Source organism: Cavia porcellus, unplaced genomic scaffold (assembly GCF_034190915.1).
Source record: "Cavia porcellus strain 051 isolate PalLab524CR breed Dunkin Hartley unplaced genomic scaffold, mCavPor4.1 scaffold_30, whole genome shotgun sequence".
Taxonomy (NCBI): domain Eukaryota; kingdom Metazoa; phylum Chordata; class Mammalia; order Rodentia; family Caviidae; genus Cavia; species Cavia porcellus.
Genome location: NW_026947513.1, coordinates 26,327,914 through 26,341,245, shown reverse-complemented (window position 1 = coordinate 26,341,245; position 13,332 = coordinate 26,327,914).

Below are 13,332 nucleotides of genomic sequence, written 5' to 3'. Positions count from 1 at the left end.
GCCCAAGATAAGCTCATGTGCCACTTTCACAGTAACTGAATAGCCTAGGGTCAGACACATTGGTCCATAGATGCTCTAGCCCCAGGGTGCAATGCACCCCTATGGATACCAAACTATGTCACATCTTTCCCAGACCAACACAATACTGGTATAGCCCACGTTGCTATGGGCTACCTATCACTGAAGTGTACTCCAGTGCTAGAATAATTAAAAGCAGTTACAGGTAATGCTAGGTGGAATAGAAGTCCATTTAGATTGTGACTCTCAAACAGTATCTTCCCCTAGGACCACAGCTGCAGGCAGTCCTTGGGACGGATCTGCCCCTTAAGATCTGCCCAGTTTTAGTTTTTCCCAGTCTAGCACCAACACATCAGTCAGTCTTGTGGTTGATACCTTGGTGTACCTCCAGCAAGTGGAATCTTGTACCATGTTCTGCTGCTTAAACTTGGGGTCATATATTAGCCAGTTTTTCTATTGCCGAGACACAATGGCTAGCACCATAAGTTTAAAGGAGGAGAATTTTATTTTGGCTCACATTTTCACTGGGTTTAACACATGGCTTGCATACTCTAAAGCAGAAATAGCAGGTGAAAAGGCATGACAGACAAGCCATAGTGACCAGGAAGAAAGAAAGGAAAAACCAAAGACCCTTTAGATCATAACCCCAGGGACCTTATCTCCTTCCAACTAAACTCCACCTCCTATGTAATGACACATCTGGTTATTTAACTAATTAGTGGAAAAATCAACCTATAAGTATAGCACCTTGCATGATCCACTCACTTTCAAAACACTGAAGAAGTTTTGATCCAACCATAACAGGTAGTGTTGGTAAAGGCAGTCCCTTGGCTACCTTGACTGAAGTTACAGAACCACAAAGTCCAGCACAGCCTCAACTGGTAGCAGTGGGAGGCAAAACACAAGTTGATCCCAAGTGGGCACAAGATTTCTTCCTGGTGCTAGGAAAATTCCATAGCCCTGTGTGAGAGCAGTGGTCTAACAATAGCTACCCAAGATTAGGGGATGGGGGTAGAGACAGTCCCTTGGCCACCAGTGTTGATACTAAGCTGGGTCACACCTGATTCTCATCAGCTTCAGGAGCCTCCATGTCTCAGGAAGACAGCTATGATGCACCAGATCCACTCCAACTGCAACTAGCCCCAGCCTCCTGGATGATGGGATTAGAGGCATGCATAGCCCACACACAGTTTCAGATTTCTCATTCATATATTACAGTGTTGATTACTGAGGATAAAACATATTTTGTAACATAGATGAGCACAATTTACCTCATTTTATTTATATTTGTTATGCTATAGTAACTACATGTATTAACATACATTTATATTTTATTTTTATAATAATATGTTTTAGAATTTCTCCTCAAATTAAGATTTTCAGTGTTTCTATTTGATAGATTTGAGTAGTAAATTCTTGTTTTGAATAGTTTTAATCAAATAAATCTGATTTCTTGATATAATCATATGCTCATTAGTATATAAAAAGACATTTCAAATCATTGTTTTTATTAAAGTACCAACTTTGTATTACTAACAGCAGTTAAAATTTTATAAGTTTGTTATCTATTGCCACTAATTTCAATATTTGGCTCAATTAGTATTCACAATATCCTCAGAGTTATGGGTATGATAATTAGTTCTGTTTTACAGATGAAGGCCTGGAAAAGCAGAAAGTTCAAATAATTCATCCAAGATGAAGCATTTAAAAATGAGACAGACAGGACTTAAATTCAGGTAGCCTATGATAGTCTGCAATATTGTTAATTGTTACATTTTTAACTATCAAAAATGTTGCCACTGTAAAAATATATTTTGACCTTTATTGTGATAATTGCTTTCTCAATTTTATCTATATAATTAAATGTGTTAATAGTGTTATCTAGGTTATGAGTGATTTACATCCTTACAACAAGTTCAAATTACATAACAAATATTCTTTAAGTGTAGGAGATCAGTGCTCCACAAGCAATGCGACAGTGTCTGTAGTGACCTCTGGCTTGACCCCATGATTCTGGGATTGGGGAAAATCAAAGGGAATGATGACAAGACTGTTGCCAGCAAGGTGCTGCTTTAAAATGTCACCTAAAGTGCTGTCATTCATATATGTGTTAATGTAAAGAAATTTTACTGGGATTTTTTTGTTTAGTCAAATCATATTCAGTTGTTCGGGATTATATTTTTAATCTTGTTTCATAAAATAAAGATTTAGTACCAGGTATGGGCTGTATAATAAAGGTGTTACATATATTCAGGTGACTTCTATGCAATGTTTTTCTATTTAACATATAAATTCTGAGATCATTTATTTACTGTGTGTGTATATGTATGCTTTGTAATTATACCACAATAAAAGGTATCTATCATCTATGTATCTATCTGCCTACACACACACACACACACACACACACACACACACACACACACACACGTATGATGCAAAAATGTTGGTAATGAAAAAAGAACATTTCATCTTCCGTGGATTTGTCAGGGAAGACATCTCTCAAAAGAAATGAAACTTTCTGTTTTATCTTGAAATTCACTAAACGAATTTCAGAGCAGGTGGAACAAGCCGAATGCACAAGAAAAGGAACTGGGTTTTAGCAATGAGGGCAATAAAGGAAATAAAAATAGTTCAAAAGGAATTAAATAGAAATAAGTTTGCAGTAGTGAGATAGGTCAGGGGAAGAGGAGGAAGATAGGAAGGAAATGAGACAGTGAGGATGCATTCCAGTTTACATCTAAGTAAAGAAGACAGACAGAATTGAGGACTTGTTTAGAAAACAAAGCTGGGTTTGTTTTCTACCACATACAACACACATACATTCTCCATTACTGAGTGGAAAGCCAAACAGTGCATCACTAACCGATAATTTTCACCCTACTGTTACACAAATTTTTCCCTTTTTAAAAATAAAGACTTGGTAGGCTGGGGATTTGGCTCAGTGGCATACGTGCCTGTTTTGCAAGTGCTTGGTCATGAGTTTGATGCCCGGTACTGATAAAAAATAAAATAAAATAAAATACGAGGTAAAAGTCTGAAAGCCTAGACATCTTGCTGATTACTGAAATATTTTAGGAACAATGAAATTACATCATTTTTTAGTGATTTTCTGTGACTAGATGAAAAAAGAAATCTGATTTACTGAGTCATTCTCCCTTTGGGAATTAAGAAAACCATTCAAGTTTTAAACAGTAAAATATAAGTCCTGTGTCATTTCTGTAATTATTAATGCTAAATACATATTGGATGGAGGATTGGGGTTGCAGGACACAGAAAAGGTAAGATCATAATCAATGAAATGTTCAAGTATTAGGAAATGGATAATATAGAATCTCCCAACAGATAAGAAAGAATGGAAATTACAATTCAGCACCTGTATTTTGGAGTGGTATAAAGATCTCTATATCAATAAGGAAGTAAAACAGAGTCGTATCTGTAGATTTCCTTGCATGCCTTCCATTTCGTTTTATAATCTCAGGATTCCTTTTTGACCTAGTCCTTTTGTTTTTTCGTGTCTCCCTCCACGGCCAAGTACAGTGCTTGAGAGTCTGTGGTTTTACACTCATTTCCATTCTCACAGTCCAAAAATTAAGTTGAAGCTGTATAAGGAAAAGAACCATTTTTAAAACTGACCTATTCTTCTTTAGGACTGTGCTGTGCACAAAACAGATATACAGTAATTGTTGAATGAAAACATTAATTAATTTGACACTATCTGTTAGATATCTAATATGAACCAATCTCTATTCTAAATTCTGATTATATGGTTCTGGACAAAACAAATACATAATCATCCTTATCAGCATGGCATTTATATTCTAGTAGAAGATATGGACTATGATCTAGGCAAATATGTAATTATTTTAGACAATGATAGGAAATAAAATAAATAAGCCACAGAATACAAGTAAAAATCTTAGAGAGGTGTGTGTCTGTTGAAATGTTATATAGGTAAGAAAGAGAAGTTTTCAATTTGAATTAAGAACTATAGATAGTGATGGAGTGAGCCATGCAGACATACAGAGAACAGTAAGTGCCAAGGTACTGCGGTAGGAAAATGTCTCATAGTCTAAAGAGGCAAGCGTGACAGGAAGAGAGATGAAGAAAATAACATGTGCCACAGTCAAAGAATTTATTCTGAGTAAAGCGAAAATCCTGTAAAAGGGTTCCTTGTGAGAATATATGATCTGATTTGCCTCCTGACAGAACCACTCCATCTCCTGAGGAGTATAGGGAGTCAGAGGATACGAGCAGCAGGTGTTGTGTCAATAATCCAGGTGTAAAGTTATGGGAGCAGTTGAGATAAGGGTGGTAGAAAGGGAAAAAGTGCAAAGTGTCTTCAAGGTTTTCGATCTTTTGAAGTTAGGAGGGTACGAAAAAGAACTAGAAAAAGAAACAAACAAACAACAACAAAAAAAAAAAAAAAAAAAAAAAAAAACAAGTCAAATAGACAGGAATAAACAGAAAAGTGTGTTGTCCTAAGAGCCAGCTGAAAAACTATGTGGAGGGAAAGGGGTTGTTTAACTGTATCAATCTGTTGAGAGGGTTGTTTGAATGTCTGAATTTAACAATGAATCAAATCTGAAGGAGTATACCCAATTACCCCAATCGAGTTCGGACCCTCTCCTTAACAACCTGTGGATGAACACTCCAGGGCTCCAAAACCCGCAAAATTTTGACTAAGAGATTGGTCAGTAGAGATTGTAGTTCATGAACTAATCAGAAGGAGAAGTCCTCAAGAAGATAAATGTCTTCCCAAGATTCCACAGACGGGGATCAGAGTAGGAGCCAAGAGGTGTTTGTGTGAGTATAAGAAGGGTATCACTGGATTCTGCAGCTCTTCTTTCTGTTCATAACTACTCTTTCTTGCTTTGTGAATTATATTTGTTTCTAATCTGTTTCTTATTATTTTCTTCAGTTTTAGCCTTTTTGTGGGTTCCTATGTTTGTAATAGTACAATTTTCCAAGGAATTTATTTTATATTTTTCAGTATTTCCTTGAATTTATAGAACATATAGTATTTGATTAATAAAATGACTTTTTAATTTCCCCAAAGGTTTCAATAAGTGCATTAAAAATGCAACTAACATGGTTTGGATCTAAACTGTCCCCCAAATTTCACATTGGGAGGGTATTTGAATCAAAAGAGCAATACAGTTTTCAGCGGATTCATCTACTTATGAGCCCAGTAGCTGAACATGTTGTGAAGAGATGGCCGTTATTGGATGTGGGTCACTGGTGTGTGACCTGGAAGGTGTATTTCTGGCCCCAGCTCCTCCCTTCTTCCTGCTTCCCGCCTGCATGGATTGAGCAGCTTCCCTGTATCTTGGTTTTCTATCACGCTGTTTCTGCACTGGACTCAGCCAACCCTTCACGGAGCCAAGTGGAAACGATGAGCCAAATAAACCTCTCTTCTTTTAAACTGTGGGTGTCCAGTATTTTGTTTCTAGTGACAGGATATAACTAATACTGCAACCGTTAGCTAAGTATTATTTAAAGGAAATATAAATTCACATAGTTGCCAGTCATACGACTTTTCCCTGATAGGTATGGTCTATGAAAAACATAATTTGCAAAACAACTCTTCATGTTGGTGGGTGTTAACACAGTCAGAGAATTTGACACAGTGACACAATCCTCTCACTTTAGGTTGAGTAATAGCATTGTCCATAGAAACTTGTAGCATGAAGAAGACTACACAAATAGTAAACTGCCCATCTGACAATATACCTCATTCTAGATACGTCTCTATCCCTTCCTCCACTCTAAAGTGACTATAAATGCTCCTTTTAAAACAGTGCAGATTATTTATTAAAAGTTTAAATATCTAATTATAACATTTTGAAAATCTCATTCAATATTGGTTCTAGCCTCATTTAAACTAAGGAACATTATTTTGTCCATTAAATTCTCTGCCTAAGTAAAAATATCATCACCTACAAGAAAGGAAAGAAAATTTCTGGATTTGATTTTCTTTTTCTCCAGAAAAATTATTAAGTAATTCTAGAATTTACTAACATGTCTCCATGTCTTCTTCGTGCTTATATCACTTCTAACTTTTCAATATTTATATTATGTTATTATGGGAAGATATGAAAAATTTTAATGATGCAGAAGAAAATGATAGAAAATACAGGCTTGGTTTGTTATTCAACTACTTGATAATATGACTTTTTATAGGGTGAAGTATACAAACAACACTTTCTTACAAATCCTTAGATTTTTTTCTTAATGAAAAAGAAAAAAACAAAATTCCATAACAAGATAATAAGAAATCACAATAGTTAAAACATTAGTTTTTATAGCCTGATTCATGTTTGATTCAAGGCACCATGCTGTCTATACCCGGGCATGTCTGGTACTGTGACCCTGTCCCTTTCTATATTATTTCTTGATTTTTCTCTTATAGAACTCTTTGTGAATTACCATGTCTTTGATATTTAATTAGGACCATTCATTTGAATTTCCATAGAATCAAGAAGCAAGCCTTTCCCATACTGGATGTTATCTTCAGTGCTTGTTGGTCCAGCTCTCCCCTGTCAACTTCAAAGTGTAGCCATTCCTAATAGTTCAGCTGCTGCAGCATTTTGTTAATAATTTATTCAAAAGTTTATCCATGGTTCCATAGTTATCTCATTATCTATCTTTTGTGCTAGTCAATATTCTCCTGGAGTAATGTCAATCATAAGATATAGCAAAAATGATGGTACCTTATAGTTCACAGTATGATATGAATAAAACTAAGAATGGAATATATAAGTAGACATGTACATGAGACTGAATGCATGAGCAGAAAAACCTCAATAAATTCTCTTGTAACAAATAGCATTTGGTAAAACTTACCCATACTTGTAGGTATTTTCTTAATTATTTTATTAGTATATGTTTGCAATTTATAACAATCACATTCACTTTAGGAAATTGGTAGCCTCAATTCTTAAATTTAGTAATATTCAATAATATTAACCTAGACTCCCTTAAATCACATTCATTATATATTTTTCTGGGTTCTCTTACCTCTTTGACCTTTTCAACCTCATTTATAGACTCATCATAAATACAACTGTTAAATATTGTACTCACTCAGACTTAACTTTTTGCTCTTTTCCATTCTGTTTCTATTTTTTCATAGAGTATATTAGTTGTTCCTCAGATTTGATTACTACATGCATGCCAAAGTTTCTCAGACTTACCTAGTTCTTAGCTTTTTTCTTGCTTCTGCAACTTGTAACTTTTGAAATAATAGCTCACATTCAGCTTTAGTTAAAAATTTAAGTATGGAAAAAAATCTGTGACCCAAAAATCTGTGATGATAACGCTTGCCAGATTGACTAGGACTAGGATCCTCATGGGAAGGTGATTTGATCAAAAGGGTGCTACAGTCATCTGTGGAATGATCTACCAGCATACATGGCTGGATGTTCTGTTAGGAGGTGGGAACCGGTGGGAGGTGGGTCACTGGCAAGAGCCTTTCCAGCTTACAGCTCTTGCCTCCTACAATCCCTGCACAGGATCTGCTCAGTGGCCATGAAGTGAGCAGCTTTGCTGGATGGCAGACTTCGGTCACTATGCTCCTGTCCTGGAGCCAGCTGAGAGTGAACTGAAAGCCTGAGCTGAGTAAACCATTTCCTTCTTTACCTCACGGGTAGCAGGTATTTTATCCTAGCAACAAGAAACCTGACTAATACAGCATAATCAACAAGTGAGCAAGGCTAGGTTAAAGTCACAGCTGGAATACTGAGATTAGAAAGGATTTACAAGATCATCAAAATAATCATCAGGAGCAGAATGAAACTGAAGTGAAAGTAATCTTTTCAGCCAGAAATAAAAATTAGTAGATACAAAAAATTCATCATAACTAAACTGGGTTTGTTGTAATAGTGCAAGAACAGTTTAGCTAATAAAATAACATGTGCACAAAATCTGAATATTTGATATTTGTTTTTAAAATGTTCTCATAAAAATGGAGAAATCAAAAAAGTCACTATATTCTTTACATCAAAAATGCTTAGCAGTGAATGCAATGTGACAAGAAAAAGATGTAAGTTACATAAATACAATGAAGATAAATTGTTGGTTTACAAAAGATATGGTTATCTTTTGAAATAACTTTAAAAATATATTTTTAAAATTTCAATTAAAAATAATTTTAAAATTTTTATTAGTAAGTGTTTGAAATTTATATAGTTTGAAATCATTTTGGGGGCAAGATTTTAACCTTTTTTTTGTCTTTCCTCCTCCAATTTACTTATCCCATTTTTCACATGTTATTGTTGATCACCTCATGTTTCAGCATATAATGTTTACATTAATTGAGTCATTATGTTCTTATACATGGTATATTATTATTATTATACTTATTTTCTCTTATCTTCTTCCTCACCTCTTGCCCTTTTTCCCTGGGATAACTTTGCTATTGCAAGAGATATGTCTTTTTATTTCCTTCTATAAATGTTCCTTTTTTTGAGACAGGATCTTGCTATGTAATTCAGGTTGGTTTTGAGCTCACTTTGTAGCCCAGGCTGGTCTTGAACTCGCAAGGATTCTCCTGCCTCAGCTTCCCGAGTGCTGGGATTCCTGGATTGCCACCATACACAGCCCTTCTATCCATGCTTCATTATTCTCTTTGTACTCTTCCTCGTTCAAATGAAAGCTACCATGTGATATTTAAGCTTGTATACCTGGTTTATTTCATTTAACATTATGTTTTCTAGATATATCCATTTTCCTACAAATATCTCAAATTTGTCAGTCTTTATACAGAATAGTATTCCATTATGGATAGATAGCACATTTCTGGTCATCTGTTGATGGGTCCACAGGCTGGTTCCAGCAGTTAACTACTATGAATTATGCTGCTATAAATATTTGCATGCATGTAGCACTGTAGTATGATGTTTTAAATTCTTTGAGGAAGATAACTTTACCAGGGGGCAGAGCTGAACCATAGGAATTTCTAATTTCAGTTATTTGAGAAATTTCCACCGTGCTGTATTAGTGTACATTATCACTAATAATGAAGTAAAAGTTCCTCACCAGAATTTGTTATCATTTGATTTCTTTATGATTGCTATTCTTTGTGGAGTGAGATGGAATCTTAGCTTTGTTTTAATTTACATTTCTTTAATGGCCAGGAAAGTTTAGAACTTTTTTCATTTATTTCTTGATCATTTGTGTTTCTTCTCCTGTGAATTACCTGTCAACTTTTCTTGCCCACCTCTTGACTGGGTCTTTAATTTTAAATAGTTTAGTTTTTGTTGAGTTTTTTTTATATATTCCAGATATTAGCATTCTCTGAGGAGTAGCTGACAATTTGTTTTCCCATTCTGCAGGTTGTCTCTTCACTCTACTAATTGGTTCTTTTGCTGTACAAAGCTTTTTAGTCTGATATAATTATATTTGTTAATTATTGCTTTTATTTGTTGTTCAACAGAAGTTCTGTTTAGAAAATTCTTTTCTACACCTATAGCTATCAAGTCCTGACTTAGATCCCCGATCTTCCAAATGAGTGTATGGTGGAGGTTAAATAAAAAGAGACAAATTGTATGACTTTTTAGAGCTCCAGGAGGGTCAAAACCCTTTATTTAAGCTCGCAATTCTGAGAACTATGACAGAGTTCTCTGGACTAGCCCACTTTTATTAGGACCAAAGACAAAAAGTGGGGAAATGAGCAGAACCTAGGGACTCATTTCAAGCACTGAGGAAAGCACAGGAAATGAGCAGGACCTAGGGACTCATTTCAAAGACTTCTCCAATAAGTAAATTAAGCCAATTCAGGAGAACTATCTTATCTCCAAGATAACATTTATGGTAGGATTGAGACTGCAGGATCCAGATGCCTGCAGCTGCAGTCTCTATTTACTTACTTAGTGTTGGAGCCAAGGTGTCTTCAGCTGTGGCCTATCTTGCCCTTTGAGGTATCTCTGGCCTCACAGGCCACTACAGGTCTCAGCGATTCATAGAGGTTCACTTACTATGAGTCAGCTCCCAGCACCAGGCAAGGGGCCGAGACCTAGAACAGACTCACAGATAAACATAGAAAGCCAATTAGTAAAATTATATCCTGCTCAGAGCCGCTTCATAGTGGTCTCCAACATACATCTTTAAGTGTTTTATTTATTTTCTAGTAGGTTGAATGTTTCTATTTTAATATTTAGATTTTGATCTATTTTAATCTAAATTCAATGTATGGTGAGAGATAAGGGTCCAGTTTCAACTTTCTGCACATAGATAACTAGTTTCCCCAGCACTATTTGTTAAATAGGCTGTCTTTCCTCCAATATATGCTTTTTGGTCCCTTTGTCGCAGATCAAATAGCTGAATGTGCCAGGGGAACTTTCTGTTTCCTCAATTCTATCCCATTGATCCACATACCTGTTTTTGTTCCAGTGCCATGCTGTTTTTATCACTATTACTTTCTAGTATATCTTAGGGTTTGGCATATGCACAGAAGTACCTCACTCCTTTCCTTATACTTGGTCTTTTGTTCTTGTTTTGTATACTGTTCCAGTTGTATTTTTTTTATAACCAAATAGGTAATCATCAGTAAAGCATTTTCTCAAGTTCTCTGAATTGAGTAAACCAGAGTAGGGTTCAGGAGAACTTCTGATATTCCAGTTGATCAGAAATACAGGAAACAACCTAGATTCACAATTTGTACCCAAACTGGGGACAACGTTTTGGATTAAGACCTTAACCTGTGGGACCTGATGCTTTCTCCAGAAAAACAGAGTCAGCATCAAGTTAAATTACAGATACTTTGTCATTGTTCACTGAGAAATAAAGAATTATTTGGTGCAAGTGGTTATGGGAGACTCACATATTCGGTGACCAGAAGTGTGAAAATATAGAAGAAAAACACATTTTTTTCTATAAAATGTGCAATACTTTTATGAAGAAAAGATTAAAAATTTGTGTTGAGAAGCACAGAATATTTAAATAATATACTCTGTGTTACTGACCAAAGGAATCAGTGTTAATAGGGATATTCACTGTATGCTAAATCTTTAATATCAATTAAATTCAATTATGTCTTCAACAAGGCAAAAACCCATGAACTATAATGAGATTTATAACAATCATATAATTTCCAAATTATACAAGATACCATTTAAAAGTTTAAAAATTTTGTACAAAATATTTTTGCAAGAGACAATAACTAATAAAAGAATATGGAATCAACAAAATTCCTCTTCAATAAAAAAATGAGAAAAAAATGAATGATACAAATAGAATTCAGAGAAGCTTCTAAGCAGCAAACACATGAAAAGATCTTAAAACTAAAATAAATAAAACAATGAGATATTTTAGCACTGATTTCTTTAAAACTAAATCTTTAAAACTGATATACAGGTTCTTAACATTGATGTTCTTAAAATGGTAAATAAATGGAAACATTTAATTAATTATTTTGAGTAAATATTAAGCTTGTCTGATTAAGTCTGAAGATAAACATAGCCTTTTACACACACATATATGCATGCACGTACACACAGACACCCCAAAATTTCAGAGAAATTTGAATTATTGCCCTAATGAGAAAACTACATGTCTAAGAAGTTTTACTGTACTCTGATATTATAGTAGTGAAAAGCTAAAAACAAATTACATGACCATTTACAAGTACAGCTAGTGGTTAATTATGGTACAGTCATCAGATAATAAGCTTTGTAATGGTTAAATGAGTGAACTACAACTGCAGTTTGTGGCAAGTCAGGTACATTATTTCATACCTGTCATTCCAGCACAAGTTCAAATCCAGCCTGGGGATTTAGGAATATATTGAGACTATCTCAAAAGCGGATTGTTTAGGAATGCAATTTCATGTGAAGGCACTGCGTTAAATCTCTAGTACTGTGAAAAAAATGTAATATATATACATATATATATATATATATGGAAGATATTATATAATCTATTATATATGATGTGTATATCATATATATTTTAGATTATCCATGATATTATAATATATAACTTGTTGCTATGTGATGTATATTACATATAATTTAATGATGCAAGTAGTATATATTGCAGATTATATGTCAATAATAAATTATATGTATAATATATATTTTATATGATATATATAATTTTGTGGCTGGCTCTGTTATGGAACACCAATATTCACAGGTTTCCCACATCTCTAATAATTAGAAGGACTGTATGAGATGTTTCAAGCAATAGAGTGTAAAAAGAAACGTTTCAGGTGACTTCTTGGCCAAAATGATTAAATATCTAGTGTATTTTTCCTTCTTTTCTTTTTGCGTCCACTTCTATAAGGTAGCATGAGAGAAATCCATGAGCCATACAATGGAAAACACTCAGACGCGCTAAGTTATCACCTACAGAATATTCAGGATTTTGTATGAATAAGGAACATTAAACCTTACCTAAGGAAGAAGCACACTTCTATTGTATTAACAATATAGAGTGACATATAAATATAACTAATTTCAAAAACCTAATGTTAACATAAAAGAATTTGTATAATAGTATTGTATATAAAACATTGAAACATAGGAAATAATATTATATGGTATTGATTCTGTATTGTGTATGTGTAATGATTTGTATCTAGATGTTGCCTCAAAGCCTCATGTGCCCAAAGGAGGGACTTCTCAGAGGTGACTGGATACAGGGTATGTGCTGCTGGGATTGAGGATGTGGTGCTGGGATTGGTTTACAGTACAGTGCCAGGATTAAGGGGGCCTCATTCTGGGTATGAATACCACCTGCTCTCATGATGGGCACCCTGGATGAGATATAAGGGGCAGAATCTCACTGTTTCTGTATCTTGCTGTTTGCTGCCTTGTTGCTGTCCGCCTTCTGCCTCCCAGAGCTGCTTCTCTTCTGTGATGCCCCTCTGCCAGGACACACTGCCTTGGAGCCAGCCATCTATGAACTGAAACCTCTACAAACTGTGAGCTAAATCAACCTTGCTGCCTTTAAACTTGGATGTCAGGTATTTTTCTCAGCAATGAGAAAAGTAATTAAGATAATTTGTAATGTTAATATATAAAAATATTCCATATCATGATTGCTTTTAAAGATAGTATAGTTGTGGTAGAGAGTATTTGGGTAAATTCAATTGTAATTGTAATGTTTTATTTATTTTAAATTATTATTTTAAATTCTGAGTCAATATTTGATGAAATGGTAGAAGTTAACAGTCTTTAGTGGATGTTTGTTACTATATTCTCTGCTGTGGATTCCCCCCAGCCCATATATTTTGAAATATTTTTTGAAATCAACTTTTAATTACTGAGATACTTTCCACAGCTGTCTATACCAGTATGAATAGCTAATTTG